The sequence below is a fragment of the Suncus etruscus genome, chromosome 12, assembly GCF_024139225.1.
Source record: "Suncus etruscus isolate mSunEtr1 chromosome 12, mSunEtr1.pri.cur, whole genome shotgun sequence".
NCBI lineage: Eukaryota > Metazoa > Chordata > Mammalia > Eulipotyphla > Soricidae > Suncus > Suncus etruscus.
The window spans coordinates 53925725-53935812 of record NC_064859.1 but is presented as its reverse complement, the minus strand read 5'-3'; the positions used below and the strand labels follow the sequence as shown (position 1 = coordinate 53935812).

The window sequence follows — 10088 nt, the reverse complement described above, 5'->3', positions numbered from 1 at the left end:
GGAGTAACCCCTGAGCACTGCTGGGTGTGACCCAAAAACCAAAACCAAAACAAAAACAAAAAAAGCCTTCTCTTAGGAGCCAGAGTGATAGCACAGTGGGAAGAGTGTTTGCCGACCCAACCCATATGGATCCCTGAATCTGCCAGGAATAAGTTCTGAGTGCAAAGCCAAGAGTGACCCCTGAGCACAGGTGTGGCCCCCAAACAAAACAAAACAAACAAAAAAGGTCTTCTCTGAGAATAATGAGGTAAGTTGTTAGCTGGGTGGATGCTATAACACAACACTTAGACCAAGTGGGAATAGGAACACTTTTTCTGTGAACAGGTTCCCTGTGTAGCTATAGAAACCTAGGTATGAAAGGCATAGCACTTGCCTCTAGGAATTTCAGTTTTATGGTTCATGGTGAATATAGATAGCTTAAATTACCTAAGGGAAGGATAAGGTTCAAGTTTATGATTTTTTTTTAATCAGGTCTGTTTCTATAAACAGAAGTGACCACAGGCAGGATTTAGGAGATTATATGTAGTGCCAGGGATCCAACTAGGAGGTTCACATGCAAAATAAGCATCTTGTATCCTACAAGATTCCTTAACTCCTGCACTACTATTTCTTACTCTTTGTACTATTCCTTAACTCCTGGACTATTCCTTACCCCATGTACTATTTCTTACTTCCTGTACTATCTTTCTCTGTAAAGTTCATACCTTACACTCAGGAAACTTGGTTTCAATTCCTAGTATCACAAATAGAAGTCAGAAGGAGAGAGGTACAGAATGACATTTATCATATGTGAGATATAAAGAAACATAGTAAGGGAATAACAATGGCCAAAGGGAACAGAACTTAAGAAATTTAAAACTGAACCTACCAAGAGCAGGATGGTGGGGGTGGCTGGGATGGGTCCTGCGATAATGATAGGAGAAGTAAAAGTGATGAAATATGGGGTTGGATGTAGTGTGAATGAAATCCTGTCATGAGCTGTAATAAAAGTCATAGTGCGGCAAGTAAAAATAAAATAAAATACGACCAGAGTCCTTTGTGGCTGTAGTGTAGTTGTGGCTGCCCGTGCAGAGTTGGCAGAGTGGCTGGGGAAGCCAGTATCTCCCCAAGGAATCACATTGGGCAATGTGGAACTGTACTGAGAACTGAACATTGTCCTCACACATTCAGGATGTGCTTGACACTGAGCCACATCTCTAGGCCAGAGTTTGATGAAACTAAAACAAAAGAACTGAAATAATCAGGGGAAGTGTGGTAGAAGATAAGAAAGGCGTCTTGGGGGCCCAAGAGATAATGTAGGGCATCATGTAGGGCACTTGCCTTTCTGTGGTTGAATCTTTGGTGCTGCATATAGTCCCCCAGCACTGTCAGGAGTGATTCCTTAGTACAACTCCCAAGATCTAAAAAAAAAAAAAAAAATCATTGTTCACTTTAAATAGGTGAATTGTTTGTATGAGTATATATCTCAATAAATCTTTTTGCAAAGGGTTTATTGAAAGATAGCTCAGTGGCTAAAGCAAGTGCATTACAAACATGAGGTTGTGAGTTCAGTCTCTAGGGCCACCATATATATTGAGCTATTGTGGAGCCCTGGGCTCTAAACAAGGAGGGACTTCATTTTGTAAAGAACCACATATTAAGCTTCCCTTTCTCAAGCCTAAATTTCCATTAACACTGCCCCAAGCTACCTGACCATACTAGTAGCCAATCATTTTAAAGATCATCCGAAACTAGAACCTCCTTATCCCCTCCCTATATTCATCCCTTCCATATATAAACTGGCTTGTGACATAGGTCATCCTCTGGGAGAAGACCCTGACTGGTCAATTTAGGGCTTGTAACTGATGGAATAAAGTTTTGTTTTTCTTTACTCCAATTGTGTGGTCTCGTCCTTTGGCTCTGCACTAACACTGTCCTTGCCAATCTTGACTGTGAAGTTGGAAAATAAGAGGCAGAAGCAGGAAACTAGAGGTAGGACTCTGACTCATTCCAAAACCTGGGCAAAGATGAACAGGTCTTAAATCACAGAACAAGTAAGCAAAAGCTATTAGGTTGTTTGAGCAAGAACCAGAGTCACAGAAACAATTAGTAAATTTCTATATGGAACTTATGGTAAATTGTACTAGTCACTGGCAAGTGTTAACTATATTAGCAATCATTATTTATGCTAGATAAAAAATGTTTCCCTAGAAATGATGTAGCCTGTATCTAGTCTTTTTTTTTAGAGAAAAATATGGAACGCTTTATGAATTTGCGTGTCATCCTTGCGCAGGGGCCATGCTAATCTTCTCTGTATCGTTCCAATTTTAGTATATGTGCTGCCGAAGCAAGCATCTGTATCTAGTCTTTAAAGCTCTTTGTGATTTATATTCATGGCACTCTACTTTGGTGATAGACAGGCTGAACCTGCATAATAAAACTGCATTGCTGGGGCCGGAGAGGTGGCGCAAGAGGTAAGGTGTCTGCCTTGCAAGCGCTAGCCAAGGAAGGACCATGGTTCGATCCCCCGACGTCCCATATGGTCCCCCCCCAAGCCAGGGACAATTTCTGAGTGCTTAGCCAGGTGTAACCCCTGAGCATAAAATGGGTGTGGCCCAAAAAAACAAAAAGCAAACAAACAAACAAAAAACAAAAACTGCATTGCCTTTGGAGGCCAGAACAATGGTACAGCAGATAGGGTGTTTGCCTTGCATGCAGCTGACCAGGGTTCCATCCCCAGCATCCCATATGGTCCCACAAGTCTGCAAGGAATAACTTCTGAGTGTAGAGCCAGGAGTAAGTAACCACTGAGTGCTCTTGGTATGGCCCAAAAGCCAAAAAGAAAACAAACAAACAAAACTATATTGCCAAGAACAACCAGTGTTGATGCGAATGTGGGGAAAAAGGAACTCTCATTCACTGCTAGTGGGGATGCCGATTGGTCCAGTCTTTTGTTGTTGTTATTGCTGTTTTTAGGGTCACACCCGACAGCACTCAGGGGTTCGTTACTCCTGGCTCTATGCTCAGAAATTGCTCCTGGCAGGCTCGGGGGACCATATGGGATGCCAGGATTCAAACCACCATCCTTTTGCATGCAAGGCAAATGCCTTACCTCCATGCTATCTCTCTGGCCCCAACTGGTTCAGTTTCTTGGAAAAAAAAATGGATACTCCTCAAAAACCTGGAAATTGAGAGCTCCCATATGCTTCAGCAATACCACTCTTAGGGACTCAAAAACACAATACAGACAAGACCTTTGCACTTTTATGTTCTTTGCAGCATTATTTACAATATCCAGAATCTGGAAACATCACTTCTCAGCCTTTTGGCTAAGATCAAGTGCAGAATCTGGAAACAACCAGGTACCCTAGAACAGGTGTGTGGTTAAGAAACTGGCGCGGGGCCGGGCGGTGGCGCTGGAGGTAAGGTGCCTGCCTTGCCTGTGCTAGCCTAGGACGGACCGCGGTTCGATCCCCCGGCGTCCCATATGGTCCCCCAAGAAGCCAGGAGCAATTTCTGAGCTCATAGCCAGGAGTAACCCCTGAGCGTCACAGGGTGTGGCCCAAAAACCAAAAAAAAAAAAAAAAAAGAAACTGGCGCAAAGCAGCTGATCCAGGACCAAAGGTGGTTGGTTCAAATCCCAGTGTCCCATATGGTCCCCCGTGCCTGTCAGGAGCTATATCTGAGCAGACAGCCAGGAGTAACCCCTGAGCACTGCCGGGTGTGGCCCAAAAACAAACAAACAAACAAAAAAAAAAAACATGAAAAAAGGAAGAAAAAAGAAAAGAAAGAATTTTAGGGCCCGGAGAGATAGCACAGCGGCGTTTGCCTTGCAAGCAGCCGATCCAGGACTAAAGGTGGTTGGTTCGAATCCCGGTTTCCCATATGGTCCCCCGTGCCTGCCAGGAGCTATTTCTGAGCAGACAGCCAGGAGTAACCCCTGAGCATCACCAGGTGTGGCCCAAAAACCAAAAAAAAAAAAAAGAAACTGGCGCATCTACACAATATAATACTATGCAGTTGTTAGGAAAAGTGAAGTAATAAAATTTTCTTATACATAGAAGGATATGGAGATTATTATACTGAATGAAATGAGTCAAAGGAAGAAAGTCTTACTTATCTATGGGATATAAGAAAAATAAAAGACACCATGGTAGGGGCTGGAGAGATAGCATTGGAGGTTGCATCACTGCAACCCCCAGAAAGCACTGCAGCCACAATTTGTGACAGTACCACAACTAATGCATGCAGCTCCCAGAAGCTGTGCAAGAAAAGGAAGTAGTGAAATCCTTGAGGCTGGAGAGAGAATACGGGAGGGAGGGCATTTGCCTTACCCTGGGTGGCTGACCTGGATCTGATCACTGGTATCTGATATGGTTCCCTGATCCTTCCAGAATGATTCCTCAGCATAGAGGCAGGAATAACTCCTGAGCAACATTAGGTGTGACCCAAACAAACAAACAAACAAAAAAAAAAACAACAATAAAAAGTAAAAGCCGGGCTGGAGAGATAGCATAGAGGTAGAACATTTGCTTTGCATGCAGAAAGACGGTTGTTCAAATCCTGGCATCTCATATCCCAAATCAGCTGCCAGGAGCTATTTCTGAGCGTAGAGCCAGAAGTAACCCCTGAGTGATGCCAGGTGTGCCCCCCCCCCAAAGTAAAAGCCTCAAGGGGGCTGAGGAATAGGATAGGGAGTGCCAATGACTATGATGGTAGCATGTGTTCAGCCAGAAGGAGGAGGTGATGCTGAAAGTGTTGTGTATAAAATCCTATCAGCAACAGTACAGCAAACATAAAAAGCATACATACATATAAAAAAGCATGCATACATATATAGTAATAATATATAATACCTATTACATATATAATAATATATTAACAATAGTATATGTATAACAAAAGTGCCTCTTCAACCCTCTACACTCCTATGTTCATTGTAGCACTATTTACAATAGTCAGAAGAATCTGGAAGCAAACTAGATTCCTCTCAACAGATGAGTGGCTAAAGAAACTGTGGTATATCTATGCAATGGAATACTATGCAGCTGTTAGAAACAAAATGAAGTTATGAAATATGGATGAAAATGGAGAGTATTTGGGGGGGTTGGACCACACCCAGCAGGGATTACTCCTGCTCTGTACATAGAAATCACTCCTGGCAGGCTTGGAGGACCACATTGGATGCTGGAGATCCAACACCAGTCAGCCATGTGGATGGCAAATGCCTACCCACTGTGCTATGACTCCAGATCCAGTACATGGAGAGTATTATGCTCAGTAAAATGAGTTAGAGGGAAAGGGATAAACAAAATGATTTCACTTATCTGTAAGATATAAAAAAATAGGGCCCGGAGAGATAGCACAGCAGCGTTTGCCTTGCAAGCAGCCGATCCAGGACCAAAGGTGGTTGGTTCGAATCCTGGTGTCCCATATGGTCCCCCGTGCCTGCCAGGAGCTATTTCTGAGGAGTAAGCCCTGAGCACTGCTGGGTGTGGCCCAAAAACCAAAAAAAAAAAAAAAAAAAGATATAAGAAAATAAAAGACAGGCCCGGAGAGATAGCACAGGGGCGTTTGCCTTGCAAGCAACCGATCATGAACATAAGGTGGTTGGTTCTAATCCCAGTGTTCCATATGGTCCCCCGTGCCTACCAGGAGCTGTTTCTGAGCAGACAGCCAGGAGTAACCCCTGAGCATCGCCGGGTGTGACCCAAAAAAAAAAAAAAAAAAGAAGAAAATAAAAGACAGTGTGGGGATGATATCCAGAGAAAATAGAGATGAGGATTAAGAGGACCAGTCCTTGGTAGAAAGCTTGCTACAAAGAGCGGAGAGTTCAGTTAGAATAGAGAAAGGTTTAACATAAAAGGGACGTTCATGGCACCCATTTATTTATTTATTTATTTTTGTTTTTTTGGGCCACACCCAGCAGTGCTCAGGGCTTACTCCTGGCTGTCTGCTCAGAAACAGCTCCTGGCAGGCACGGGGGACTATATGGGACACTGGGATTCGAACCAACCACCTTAGGTCCTGGATCGGCTGCTTGCAAGGCAAACACCGCTGTGCTATCTCTCCGGCCCCCGGCACCCCTTTATTAGCAGTAGTGAAAACCACAATGTCAAAGAAAGGAGGAGAGAGATGGAGAGAAGGATAGAAAGATGAAGAGAGATGGAGAGAAGAGGAGAGAGAGAGAGTGAGAGAGAAGTGAGAGAAGTAAAATGCCTGTTCTAGAGGCAAGGGGGAGGGAAGAGGTCATCAGGAAGGGCAAGAGGGAAACTTTTGACCTTGTGGCAGAAATTCGCACAGGTGAAGGTTATTATACATTGTATGACTGTAACTCAATCATGAACAACTTTATCTGTGGGGGGGGGGGGAACTGGAGCATGAGCAACCTTGTAACCATGGTGTCTAAATAAAAAAAAAAATACTGCACTACAACAACAAACAAAAGTGTCTCCCTCCTAGAGGAAAAAGGTGAAAGTGGGACAAGAGGGGGGAGGGAGCTTAGGGGAGGGAAGTGGACACTGATGAAGGGATCTGTGTGGAAATATTGTATGCATGAAGCCCAATCGTCAATAACTTAGTAAGTCTGCCCTGGCAAGCAGACAACTAAGAACATGTTCACAACTAAGAACTAAGTTATCATAACAGCAGCAAAGTGGGGGGAGGAATGTTTTGGAAAAAAAAAAAAAAGATGCTGGGGCCAGATAGCACAGTGATAGGGTATTTGCCTTGCATATGGGTGACCTGGGACAGACCTGGATTTGATTCCTAGAATCCCATATAGTCCCCTAGCCTGCCAGGAGCGATTTCTGAGTGCAGAGCCAAAAGTAACCTCTGAGAGCAGCTGGGTGTGACCCCAAAACAAACAAACAAACAAAAAACAACAAAAAAGGAAGATGCAAAGAAATGTTTTCTTCTGTCCTTTCACCTTTGTACAAGGACTACCTTATTTATTTTCCCAGAAGCACCACGCTGGTGGTGCATACATATATACAAAATTTTCCCTCATCCTCTTTGCACTTATGTTTGCTTGTTTGTGAGACATATTTGGCCATATTTGGGAGTTACTACTAGTCTGGTTCCCAAGGGTCACTCTCAGAGTTTATAGGGCAGGTATTATGTAGTTCTGGGGATCAAACCTGATATTCTAGGGCCCGGAGAGATAGCACAGCGGCGTTTGCCTTGAAAACAGTCGATCCAGGACGAAAGGTGGTTGGTTCGATCCCGGTGTTCCATATGGTCCCCCGTTCCTGCCAGGAGCTATTTCTGAGCAGACAGCCAGGAATAACCTCTGAGCACTGCTGGGTGTGGCCCAAAACAAAAACAAAAACAAACAAACAAAAAAACCAACCTGATATTCTTTTTTTTTTTAATTTTTTTATTTTAAATTATGAGAACAAAAGATGCAAAGAAAGAGGACAAGGTAAAGTTACAGTGGAAGGACAATCACCCGTAACATAATTCTCAGAAGAAGTCCCCATGGTGATATCTTAACTTTGAACTTTCAGCCAAAGAAAGTTAAGATAAAATAAAACAGAATCCATGTGAGATTATTTTGTCCCTCGAGTCCCCAGATTGTAGCACATTATAATATTTCTTAACAGCACACAAAGCAATCTAAAGCCATCAAACTTACGTAACTCCTTAAACATTAGAGGCATAGTATTTTTTACATTTCCATGTACATGAATATTAGCTTAAGTTAACCTCAAATTTTAAGTGGGTGCGTTTTAAGGATTAGAGTCAAAGGAGCCCAGTAAAAACGTTGATAGAGTGGCAATTGTTGTTTGCATAGGCCCACCAAAATATGAGAGGCATGAAAAGGAATAACCTTGGCCTAAATACAAAGAGATCCTACCCCTGAAGTTTCCTGGCATAAGACCAGCTCTAGGCTTCGGGCAAGTTATCGTCCGATCCAAGACATTGTCCGTAGTGCCAACACACTTTTTACACAGTCTCTGTTGTTGATATCATGTTTCTGTATTAAAGATTCTGGAATCTGCATGTCCTACATTGAAGTCATGATGTGGAGTGTCTTCTCGTTTCACCTCACCATGAAAGGGCAATGCAAGAAGCCCTTTCCTGTAAGCAGGTTGTTGTTGTTAAGTCTTCTCAGTGTTAAGGGAAGTCTCTTTTGAGCAGGACGATGTCTGAGCAGTGGTAGGGTCTTCCGTGGTAGAGGATTGCTTCCAGGTGATGTTATAGACAAACCTCACAATTAAGGGGCAATACAGCAAGCCCTGTCCAGTAAGCAGGTCATTGTTCTTATTGTCTTCTCAGTGTTAAGGGGTGTTTCTTTTGAGTAGATAGATGTCAGAGCAGCTGTAGGGTCTTCCCTGGTACAGGAATGCCACCAGGTGATGTTATATACAACCTTGGATGTTTTGTAAATGTCTTCTGTAGATCAAGGGGTGAATGGAGAATGCCCATTCTTCTGAGGCCTGTGCCTGGTCTTTATGTCAATGTTCAGGGTGTAAGGTCTCATTGCACTACAAGATTTGTGTGTTCCCATCTCTATTAGATAAGAACTTATTGGTATGTATAGTATTTTCCCATTTTAGTGTGCTTAAGCAAACAAGAAATAAAGCCACGTGGTGCTATCAGATATATGGGGGCGTAAGAATATTTCCAACAAGACCCATGACTTGGTTCAAACATAAGTATTAAACTGAGGGATTCTTTCACACCAAATTCCATATTAAGCAGTTCACAAAGAGAAGATAAAAAACATGGGGGGGGGGGGAATCGTCACTGTATAAGAAAATATTCAGGGGCCGGAGAGATAGCATGGAGGTAAGGCGTTTGCCTTTCATGCAGAAGGTCATCGGTTCGAATCCCGGCGTCCCATATGGTCCCCCCGTGCCTGCCAGGAGCAATTTCTGAGCATGGAGCCAGGAATAACCCCTGAGCACTGCCGGGTGTGACCCAAAAACCACAAAAAAAAAGAAAAAAAAAAAAGAAAAGAAAATATTCAGCAAAAGTTTATAGACGTCAGAGAAAACACCCATAAAATGTTGAAAACATATAAGTGTCTTTTTTATGCCTTTTAAAATAGTTGGGTGGTTGTTAACTCCAGGGCACCACTTTGGTCTGTGACTTAGGACTCTACCATACTTAAGTTAGAAAGGGTAAATGAGGAGTAATGATGATAGGAATTAAAGAAGTTAAAGAGAAATATGAACTTATGAAGGGGTATGCAAAAGGGCAGAGTACAAAATGGACATTCTGCATACATAAAAACATAATTCAATGATAGTGAGTACTATTAATGTTTCTTGTGTGAGTACTATTAATGTAATCGCCCCCGAGCGATTCTGAAAATATAGACTGGACAGAGATTACCAGTGATTTCAAGAAGCTGGGAGGCCAGAAGTTCAGAGCCCCACCCAGACCCTCCCTAAGGAGCTGAATGGATAATGGGGGAAGGCCTAGGGTACCTTCAAGCTCCACCAAGGGACCCAACTCATCGGCTTGCCCAGGCATGTGGCCCGGGAAAGCCCTGGAGATCTGGAGCAAGGCGGTAGAGGGGTGCTGGGGTTACCCAAGTCCCGCACCCCCACTAGGCCTGGTCAAGCAGACCTCCGGCATGGCAGGGGCCTGCCAAACCTCCTCCTGCTAGACTCCCCAACCTGATATTCTAGCATGCAAAGTGTACACTCCCACCCTTTGAGCCATCTTCCCAGCCCTCATCCTTTTTAATTTGTATTAGTTTTGATCTTTTGGTTTTGGGGCCACACCTGGTGATGCTCAGGGGTTACTCCTGGCTCTTCAGGAATTACTCCTGGCAGTGCTTGGGGAGCCATATGGTTTCTTTCTTTCTTTCTTTCTTTTTTTTTTTTTTTTTTTTTTGGTTTTTGGGTCACACCCGGCGGTGCTAAGGGGTTACTGCTGGCTGTCTGCTCAGAAATAGCTCCTGGCAGGCATGGGGGACCATATGGGACACCGGGATTCGAACCAACTACCTTTGGTCCTAGATCGGCTGCTTGCAAGGCAAACACCGCTGTGCTATTTCTCCAGGCCCGGGGAGCCATATGGGATGCCAGAGATTTAACCAAAGTTGGTCACATGCAAGTCAAATGCCCTACTCACTATGCTATCACTCTGGTCCC

General features: G+C 43.6%; 1 non-coding gene across 1 annotated transcript; it reads right to left on the bottom strand.

Moving 5' to 3' along the window:
* Positions 1-2227: 2227 nt before the first annotated feature.
* On the bottom strand, positions 2228-2334 carry LOC126025062 (U6 spliceosomal RNA). The gene has a single exon (XR_007501110.1). It is a non-coding gene; the product is annotated as a U6 spliceosomal RNA (small nuclear RNA).
* Positions 2335-10088: the final 7754 nt, after the last annotated feature.